Raw genomic sequence first — 10,657 nt, forward strand, 5'->3', positions numbered from 1 at the left:
GCAGGACCGTTTAAGTTGTCATGTCATGGCCATTCAGTTAGGAATACAGATATCGCACTCCTGAGGCCCTCTGACACAGCACTGTCATTGACGCTGCACTAGTGGAAATGGAGCGACTTTCAAAGCAAGACCTGGATAAACATTCACGCGACTTGGAAACTCCAAATACAGGCGTCACGGTTAAAATCAAACCCACAACCTTCTGTTAACCTGGCAAGATTGTTAACATCTCGCCACCACGGTGCCCCTTTCACAATTTGTTACATTCAGAATTTCACAATTTTAACCGATCAGCCTTCAATAACGTACTAGGCTCTATAAACAAATATTCTGCTAGTTTTCCCAGCTGAAATCAACGTTTCTCGCAGGCTTGTGCATGATCTGTGTTCGGCTCATTTAACACTCGCCCAACTTTGGGGCTTTTGTTGATCTCTTGCATTTTCACATTCCTAATCGCACGTTTGAATGAGTCAACAGCAAATCGCAGATGGCCACTACTCTCCATCTGCCCGTGCCTTTATTTCCACCAATAATAGCTTTGGGAAACACATTTTAGGTGTCCGTGAATAACATTGGTTCAAGTGCAATTTCCCCTCATATCAATGGAGGCTTCATCTGCACATCCTTGGCGTAGCCCCTTTCCATCTCCAAAGTTGAAGCTCAATTTCCAAGGAGTCAAATACCTCAGTCCGCAAGGGATGGGACAAGGTTACGTGTCTCCAGGAACTTTCTTTTATGCCTGACTGCTCAGGTGAGGTTGGCTGCTAGAATATCCCGCACTTTTCTTTCAGATCTCGTGAACGGTGAAGGGAGTGTTAACCCTATTTTACATAATGAAATATTCCAGGGATGTACCCGTTCTCGGAGGATAATTGGACGTCATGTGTCAATCACGGACCTGTTTTTAAACAGGACAAAACCAGATACCCCTAACATCTGTGAGATCAGTGCCACGCGCGTTGCTCCTTTGGGCCGAGGCAACCCAAAGAGGGGGCTCGATGAAGATCACCACCATTGCGCCATTGCCTGTAACAGAGTCTGCATCACGAGGCGGGAACCAACCACAGCCGTGTCCACTGCTCGCCTGTGCCAATTCCACACATGATTCACCGAAACCAGGACCAGTTAGCCAGTAATTTTATTAAGAATCGTTTTATATTTTAAGTGATTTATTTCGGGTTATCAGCAGAAATGGGCAGGCCACATGGCCCCTTGGTGACGAACACGCGCTCCTCTAACGGGGCATGGCCGGCTATGAGGATTCGCGTCCACGTGGCCATTAACGCTTGGAAGTCCAGGCTACCGCCTTGGTTCTTGTGAAGATCCCCCATGATCTTGCGCACTTCATTCGGGTCGCACGCCCCCTGCAGTAGTGATAGCGGGAACAGTATCTGCTTTCGGCAACGAGTAGGAAATACCCGGGTAAATATTTTGTGAATGATACAGCAACCATCAGCTGTGTTTGTAGCATTAACATCAGCAGCTGTAGCATGAGCAAAAGTGGAATCAGTAAGAATATAAGCCTCAGTAACCATCATTAGCATCGGAAGTAGCAGCGTCATAAGCAGAAGCAGCAGCAGTAACAGGAGCATGAGCAACAGTAGCATGAGTAGCAGCATCAGCAACCATCATTAGTTCCAGCTGTAGAACTTGCAGCATCAGCAGCGTCATTATAATTAGCAGCATTAGTGGCATTACTATCATTCGCAGGAATATTGTCAACCAACATACGTATTAGCACGATTATTAACAACATTAGCAGTATTAGTAATAGCCATAGCGTCATCAGCAATAGCATTATCAACAATCAGCAATCATTAGCAGTAGCATCTTCAGGAATTGCATTATTTGCAACTCGGATAGTAGCATCATTATCAGTGTTAGTATTAGCGTCACCAGTATTATTGTTTGATAAACAGCAGTAGGCCAAGCAGTATGATCATTATGAATATCAGCAGCACTTCAGTCGTATCTTTAAAATATCCATTTCGATTTTTTTTATAACGTACATACCACACGTGTTGGCACTCACCCATGAACTCGCAAACGCGCAATTATGCAGACAACCTTACCTCTTTGCGCACAATCACGCATCTTCCTCGATCACACACGCACGTAAATCAGCATGCAAGCATTGCATTAAAAAATAATCGAATGTTTTTACATGTAAATATTTAAAAACGTAAGAATTTACAGTAGCTAAGCTTTTTTTAAGCGTGAATGACGCCGTGTTGTTTGTCCTGCACAGAAAGATGGGCGTGCTCACGGAGGTGGAACGTTATAGAAATCACAACGGGTTTATTGGGCGATGCAATCAACGGCAATTGTTCGATTAACTTTAAGAGGAGGTCATTATGTAAATGTTAGATATGCGGGGCCAGGTGAATGGTTCGGGATGGTGACGTCACTGGGAGCGTGTGGGTGTCGTTTGGGGGGCTCCAGACCCCCCCCCCTATATAAATGTCGGCTCTCCATGTAGCTAAGGTTTCCCGTGGGGTTTTAAAAGTGAATCCTGCAAAGTTTGGTGTTGATATCATTAACGGTGTGGATTTAACGTCACGCACCTATGGGGTGGGGTCAGACATTTGTGACGATGTGTGACAAGGGGGGGGGGGGGTTGAGAAATGTGACGTCACATCAAAATGCGCAACTTTAAATAACTAGACAACACGTTCAACTTAATTAAATATACTTTTTAATGAATGTTTTCTCCTACAACATCAGAGTGCAGCGCCACATTTAATACGCACTACAATGACAATAGTTTAAAGCGATTTGAAGCATGTTTTTTGGGGGGGGGGGGGCAGAGCTTTGTGACGTCATTTGAGGGGGAGGTCAAAAATCGTCCAAAATCGCGTGACGTCATTTATGGACGGCCCCTTCGGAACGGACACTTTTATGTTATATATATATAAAGATCAAGATGCATCAATGCCTTTCTGCTCAGGTTCTGCATCAACAGGAATCAACATGCTACGGTGGCCATTAGTAGCCCAGTTGCAATAAACCCCCCAGCAGTGGCTACGTACACTCAGTCGCTCCTGCAAAGCCCAGCGCCACGGCTCCCGGCGCCATCTCGAGGCGTCGCGCCTCCAGGCCGTGGGGCTCCTCCAGCAGTGCGCGGTCGGAGCCGAACGGCTGCACGAGGAAACGCCGTCACGGCGACGCGCACGACTTGAAAAACGCGTGCACGGTGCCGCCGCCACCACGGAGCCCACAGGAAACCCACCGCCAGGTAGGGCCGCATGTGCTTCACGAGCAGATTCTGCAGCGCGTGCTTCCTCATGGAGACGCTCCCCGCGCCTCCTTCACAGCTAGCGCAGAACTCGCGCAGAACTCGCGCACGAAGAGGTCAATGAAAGCGCTCAAATCCTCCATGGCGACGGCAGACGAAGGCATCACGAGATTCTTTGACTGGGGGAAGGAATAAAAATATGTTTTACTTGTATAGCCTTACCAGACTGTTGGAACAAGTGCTGTTAACGATCACCTATTAAAGCCAGCAAGCAATACACGAGGGGTTGGGCAGCCAGCGCCACGCTCGACCACCTTGGTCTCCTAAGCAAAGTTTACAACCACACCACGTCTTTATTGGTGACCGAGTCGGCCTAGGGAAAGCCCAGGACTGGTAAAGAATACTCTGCGGGTGTTGGTCCCGAGTGGGTATCGAATTCGGGTCGCCGGGTTCAGGATCCCAGTGCGTTAACCGCTACACTTCCTCGCTCATTTCCTACACACGCATATAAATTACACACGGGTAAACTCAGCGTAGAAACCCTACACAACACGAGTATTGCTTTCAGGAGGAGACCAATAATTCAGGACCAGACTTGAGCAGCTGCCTCTCTCTCACCCCAACGCTCAAGTAGATGCAGCGCAGAGAAGATTCACAACGAGAAATCGACGAATGTCGTCTTCCACGAAGCCCCTCCGCATTCAAGACGTTAAAAGGAGATGGAACTCACGGCAAGAGGAACAGAGACGAGCAGCAACCACTGAATGCGCATCGCGCGGGGTTTTAAATCCTCACCTGTGCTGTTTACGTCAATCATGATTGTATTGACCTGTTTTATTTATGTCACGACTCATCGCGTCTCAGTGTGTGAATCTGACCAATCCCGTGCGTCCGCTTATTCAGACGAATACCTTGGGAGTGCGGGGTAATGGTGATGATGGAAGCAGTGACGATGATTGACCACGATGACGAGGAAGAGGTTGGCGGAGTTTGTCTTTCTGTGATGTTCACCATTGTCGTTAAGATGCCACTCAACGTTCTTTTGACGGGAAACTTGATCACAAATCCAATTCACTATCACTTTTAAAATTATAATCTACTTGAGCCCATTTAGGCGACAAATGACTCATTAAACATTTATTTGAGTCCAATATTTTAGATTTCTCATGAGGCAGTTGTTTTTGGACAGATTTCCGTTTGCTTTATTCTATAGTTTAATAAATTTCTCGTCATTTCGGCGATCCAGGTCACTTGCAAATGAGACTATCCTCGTCTCTTGGAGTTTCTCATCTGGTTAAACAAAATACATTTCACTTTCTAATGTTTTGATTCGCGCGGTATTGATTGACCATACTTCACAGTGGTAAGTCGGTGTTTGTGAATGGGATGAAGGGGTGTGTGGGAGGCATGCCCCTTCAATAGGAATACAGATCTCACACTCACTCGCCCCTCTCATGGACACAACACTGGGATTGGCAGTGCGGCTGCACTTCGAGTGGAAATGGAGCGGCGCTCTGAGCAGTGGAGCCATCGGAGTTGCGGGGAATATCGCAACCCGAGCGCGGCTTCAGATTTCCGCCTTCAGCAGCAAAATGTTTGAAGCCTTCCCCGAGGTCAGAATCCGGGAACCAACACCAACTCACGTGCCAGATCTACAGGATCCAACCCATTTGTCGTTCGGGTCTCCTTCATCACGAATATAGCGCAATGCGAACTCCACGAGCATTACAGACGCTGCTGGCACGATTTTGCGATTCCTTCAGGACTCCTTAACACTGCCACCTTGCTTTGTATCACCAAATTAAGTTTTCAAATAAACTCCACGTTCATTTAACCACCTCTATTTCACGAGTGACTTCGCTCCACTTTCAATAACTAGCCGGGTTCCATAAAGTCTGATGTTACCCAGTTGAGTACCTCCAGTAGCGATTTCCAGGTGCATAGCGACCTTGTGTATGACTATCTCAGCTCGTTTACCACAAGCTCAGCTTTGGGGGCTTTCACTGCCGATTCTCGCGTTTTCACAATTTCCATCGCACGTTAGATTGGATCACCAACTTCTAGAGGTCATTCCCCTATGCCTTTGTGTCCAAAGTGTTGGGAAACAAATTCTAATGGCATCTTTATCTGCATATCAGCATAGCCCCTTGCCATCGAAGGTTGAAGGACCTCTAACTTTACAGTCGAAGGCTTTCTAAGTCTAAAACAGCCGAGACAAGGTTACTTCATACTCTCCTGGAACTTGATTTTTAGCCTGAGCGGGAACGTCGGTAGAAAACCTTCCCAATCACTTGTCAGGTGAGGTTGGCCGCTTTAATATTCCGCCATTTTCTTTCCAAGACCTGCCTATGCACCCGGAAACGGAAGTGTTACTCCTATTCGTATGGAAGAATGAAATTCCAGAGATGTACCGGTTCTCGGAGAGCTAATAATTTGGTGTCAAATGCCAACTACCACGGACCTGTTTTTAAACAGTACGAAGTCCGACCCTCCTAACACGCGAGGACAGTGCCACGGTCGTTGCCCTTTCTTGGCAGAGCTAACCTAGGGAGTTTCATGAAGCCCACCGCCATTGCCAATAACCAAATTTGCATAACGAGGAGAGCCAACCACAGCCACTGCTCGCTGGTTTCAAACTTCACACGCATGAGTCACCAAGACCATGACTGACCAGTTTGCCAGCAATTTTAATATTTATCTCATATTTTAAGGATATTTATTTCGGTTTATCAGCAACAATAGGCGGGCCATAGGGCCCCCTCGTGAGGAACACGATCCTGGAATGGGGCATGGCCGGCCACGAGGATCCGCGTTCACGTTGCCATGAATGCTTGGAAGTCCACGCTGGCACCTTGGTTCTCGTGCAGATCCCCCATGATCTTGCGCACTTCATCCGGGGTCACACGCACCCTGTAGGCGTGATAGCAGGAACAGTTTTTGCTACAGGCAATGCACAAATCTCTGCTCAGTGCTGCATCGAGAGTAAACATGCCATGGTGGCCATAAGACCAGCCATAAAGCAACCCCTTAGCAATGGCTACTCCCGCTCAGTCGTTCAAGCAAAACCCAGCACCACGGATCCTGGCGACACCTCAAGGCGTCCCGGCTCCAGGCCATGGGGCTCCCACAATGTGCATTCTTCGAGCCGGGCAGCTGTACGAGGTGCGGTCACAGCGACAAACACGGCTTTAAAAATGCTCGAGGTGCTGTTGCCGTGGAGCCCACAAGAAACCCACCGCCAGGTAGGGCCGCATGTGTTTTACGAGCAGAGTCTGCAGCGTGTGCTTCCTCATGGAGACGCTCCCCGCGCCTCCTTCACAGTTGGCGCAGAACTCGCGCACGAAGATGTCCATCACAGCACTCGGATCCTCCATGGTGGCAGCAGAGGACGGCATCACGAGATTCCTTCACAGAACATTATTTTACAACGTCATTCATGCAACGGCATCTCGATGCACAAATGCAAAAAAATCCCACCAACTGAACACATAAGAAAAAAAACAAAAAATATAAAATACATCCGTTAGGCCCACAATACCAACATTTCGCCAGATTTGAGAACCTTCACAGGAGTGGCCAAAAAGGTGAGCCAGATTGACCATAAAAATATAAATTGCTTATTTCCCAGCGTATGCATGGACTAATAATTTGGCGTTTAGTTCATATTTGAATATGTTACTTGATTTGATCGGATGTTTAAAAAGTGGAAGGTCCAGGCTGGGAGCAACAGATGAAGGTCAGAAAGCAAAAGACAGATGGCGTTGCGATTGATGATCAGACATTTTGTACCTTGTTGGAAATAAGAAATTTCTCACATGGAACCACCAATGCAGATGTAGGATTGTTTTTGCGGAGAAGATAGTTTGCACAATTTATTTGTCCTCCTCGGCTTCATTGAGTAGCCTCGAATAGTCAGTCGTGGTTTTCATAAAGCAATTGATCATACGATTTGGAAGTGATTGTTGCAGATTTGTAAAATTAACTTAAGACCAGTTTCCCCCCCCCCAAATTTCCTCTAAGCAACGTTTTTTTGATCATGCAAAAGGTGTGCCATGAAGCTGAAGGTCAAAGAAAATGGATCAGAGAAAGATCGTCTACCTCTGATTGTTTGATTAGTGGTTTACAGAAGGTGTAACATGAGAAAAGGAAAGTGGGATCTTTAAAATCATGAATGGGCAAGGAGAGTAGAGCAGGTGAGATATTTTCTATAAGACCGATAAGAAAAATATATGTCAGGTGGAGGATTTGGAAGACGGACAAATTAATGCAGTAAAGCACAGGAGATCGAGGAAACTATAATTTCAATGTTGTTTGATATTAGCAGATCTTTGACATTTCCTTTTGAAAAGAGGAAAAAGAGATTCGATATGGAAATTTAAGTCGCCAAGAATGATCACCGGAGGGGAAGTGCGACCCCTGGTGTAAATTGGAAAATCCGATAAAATCACAAAGGAGCCTTAAGTGGGTGGTAGACTACATAGCTTCAGATGAGGAAAAGACACTTGAAGAGAAAGTTGCTCAAAAGAGCTGGCGTAGCTGGAACGTTTCATATTCACGAAATTGAAATTTGATGTAGCAAGCAACACCACCTCGACCTGAAAGCCGCGCAAATTCAAAGTAGTGAACCTGGAGGAACCGATTCAAGAAACGGAAAAATCTGACGTAGAATGCCACATTTTAGTAGAGGCAAGTCCCCTCCACAAGAAAATCATTATTAATGTTTATCTTTAAAAATGGACCTAATGTTTCATAAGGATAATTTAGTCGTTAGAAGTGGGGTAGGTGTAGATGGGATTAAAAATTTGATTGTGGAGGCTTTCGATTCTTGCATAGTTGCAGATGTGTACTTTTGTATCAAGGTGGGTATGAGAGTTTAAACCTAGACAACGATCAGAATACTGGGTTTATGGGTTTTAAGGAGCCGGCTCGCTTTATGGATGCATTATTTGACCACGCAGAGTGGATGCAGGAGGTCTGGTTGATGGAGAGTATACTGGTCTCAGCAAAAAAAACCACACGAGTGTAACTCATTGCCACAGTTCAGAAGTAGGCGCCGATTACTCGCAGCAGCCCCAAAACAGCTAGCCACCTGGTAGGAGCAGCCACGTTGGTTCAGCCAGCTAGTGTCGTCGCCGACAGGACCATATTACGCATAGGCAGGTGAAAAATCAAGCCACAGGCACACATTCACCATGAAGCAGTGAGCAGCAAGGTCTCAACCAACGACCACAGACGGCCCGCGGAACGACAGCAACAGATGGCCGGCCAAAGCACCGGGAAGAGGTTGATGGGATGGTGGCCACCACTGCAGGATTCACTGGCCCAATATCCCCCAACATAACAGTTTGTTGGCAGCCAGAGTCAAGGGGAAAGGGGGGAGGGAAATGCTAATGGCAGACACCACCAGCCTCAGCAGACCAGAAGGCCCAGCAGGCTGGATGTTAATTAATCGGTCTAAAAGAGGGGTGGCAGGGGAAGGGGGGGGGGGTGTAGCGGCCGTCACCACCACAAACCAGAGGCCCGGGGGTGGAGGAGGCAGGAAAGGAAACGTGGGTAATAAGTGGTGCAATAGCAAGAACCTATTAAAGGCCAGTACCCGAGGGGGTGGGTGGTAGCACCTTGCCCAACTGCATTTTTATCCCAAGTGGTGATGTTTATACACCAAGGCCCAGGACTGGTTAAGACCATCCTCAGCAGGCATCGAAACCGATCTCGCGCAGCTGGATATAAAAAAAAAGCAAACCGCTATGCTACCGTTCTCATCTCGTGGACACGGGTTGACTCTGCACAGAACGAGTATTGTGTTCAGAACGACAAGAACCACGAGACGACCTGGCTTAACAAATCAGGAGCCTGACTTTAGAGCATATGCCTCAATATCACCGTCAAGTACAAGCAGCGCAGAGAATATTCAGAGCGTAATCTACGGATCTCGTCTCCACGAAACCCCTCCGCACTCGCTAAGAACGATAACTCACCGCGTCTATTTAAAAGAGGAGCAGAGACGAGAAACAACGACGGTGGTCTTTTGCGCGGGGATTAAATCCTCACCTGTGCTGGTGACGTCACCAAATCACCGCTTTCACCTGTGCTGGTGACGTCACTCAACATTGTGTTCAAGTTCATTTATTAGGTATAGCCCTGTGAGCCATTCAGCTCTTGAATCGGGTGCAACCGCAACAAACAAAAAACAAAAACATGAACAAAAAAACATCTTAAAGTGAATATGTGACTAAGTGCAAACAGAAAATCCAAGAAAAGACAGCAAAATATTGCAGAAAAAACACCGTACACCAACGCTGTGTGCAAAAATCCCAGTGGGATGCAAGTCAAACAACAACAACAACAACCACAAGACAGCTTAGATTAAGGCCATCAGTCTAACTCTGTACTACAACAAACAAACATGGCTAAACCAATACACTTTTCGAAATCACCAAAATAAAGCCATGAAAGCAATGAAAAAGCAATCATAGGAACTGTGACAGAATTTTCACAATAAATGGCATAAACAACATGTACTACCAAAACCCTGCAGCCATAGCTGGCTGCATGAGTCACTCCACCTTTAAGATCAGCACACTAAATCAAAACACAGGTCATACTTTGTAGCGATCATCCGGAGCGAAACATTTTATTTTAGGTCACTGAATAGCACTGGCAGCTAGGGGTGTACAACTCCTCTAGAGCAGTTTTGAGTGAAGATCTCATAGGTAGTGACTCAAGTTTCAATTTATTGGCAACAGCATTCCAGACCCTGGGGGCATCAATAGCAAAGGCCCTTCCTCCAGTATATGTACGGCAATAGGGAATATTAAGCTGGTAAATGAGTGTAGACCTTAGGTCAAATTTGTTCTTTGAAACAGAGATGAGATCCAGCAGGTAATCTGCAGATTCTTTTGCAAGTACATCATGAATAAATAAGATCTGGTGCACAAGCCGTCGAACATTCAGAGATGTTAAGTTTGACCCAATGTAGAGGTCACAGTGGTGAGTCCTATATGGGCAGTTCAATGCAAATCTTAAGGCCGAGTGATACATTGAGTCAAGCTTCTTCAGTACAGTACTTGGGGCTGATTTATAAACAATGTCACAGTAATCAAGTAGAGGCAGTATGGTAGCTTTAATCAATTCCAAACGGAACATAGGGGGGAAGCAGTGCTTGTGTCGATATAGAAAACCAATTTTAATTTTTGTCTTTTTCCCAATATAATCAATGTGATCTTCAAAATTCAGTTTTGAATCCAGGATGATCCCAAGATACTTATAGATCTTAACTTGCTCTATTTGATCATTATTTAAGGAATGTAATTTGGAGAAAAATAAAAGACTCGGACGCTTCTCTCTGTCCTGTGTCCTTTATTTGGGTTCAATCTCTTTTCCCTCACGGTACCCCCTACATACTCTCCACTCTGCAGCCCC

The 10,657-nt window shown here is 46.2% G+C and overlaps 1 pseudogene; it reads right to left on the reverse strand.

Moving 5' to 3' along the window:
• Positions 1–1,169: 1,169 nt before the first annotated feature.
• Positions 1,170–3,399, reverse strand: LOC144946952 (protein S100-A1-like; annotated as a pseudogene).
• Positions 3,400–10,657: the final 7,258 nt, after the last annotated feature.

This window comes from Lampetra fluviatilis, chromosome 43, assembly GCF_964198595.1.
Source record: "Lampetra fluviatilis chromosome 43, kcLamFluv1.1, whole genome shotgun sequence".
In the NCBI taxonomy this organism is placed as follows: domain Eukaryota; kingdom Metazoa; phylum Chordata; class Hyperoartia; order Petromyzontiformes; family Petromyzontidae; genus Lampetra; species Lampetra fluviatilis.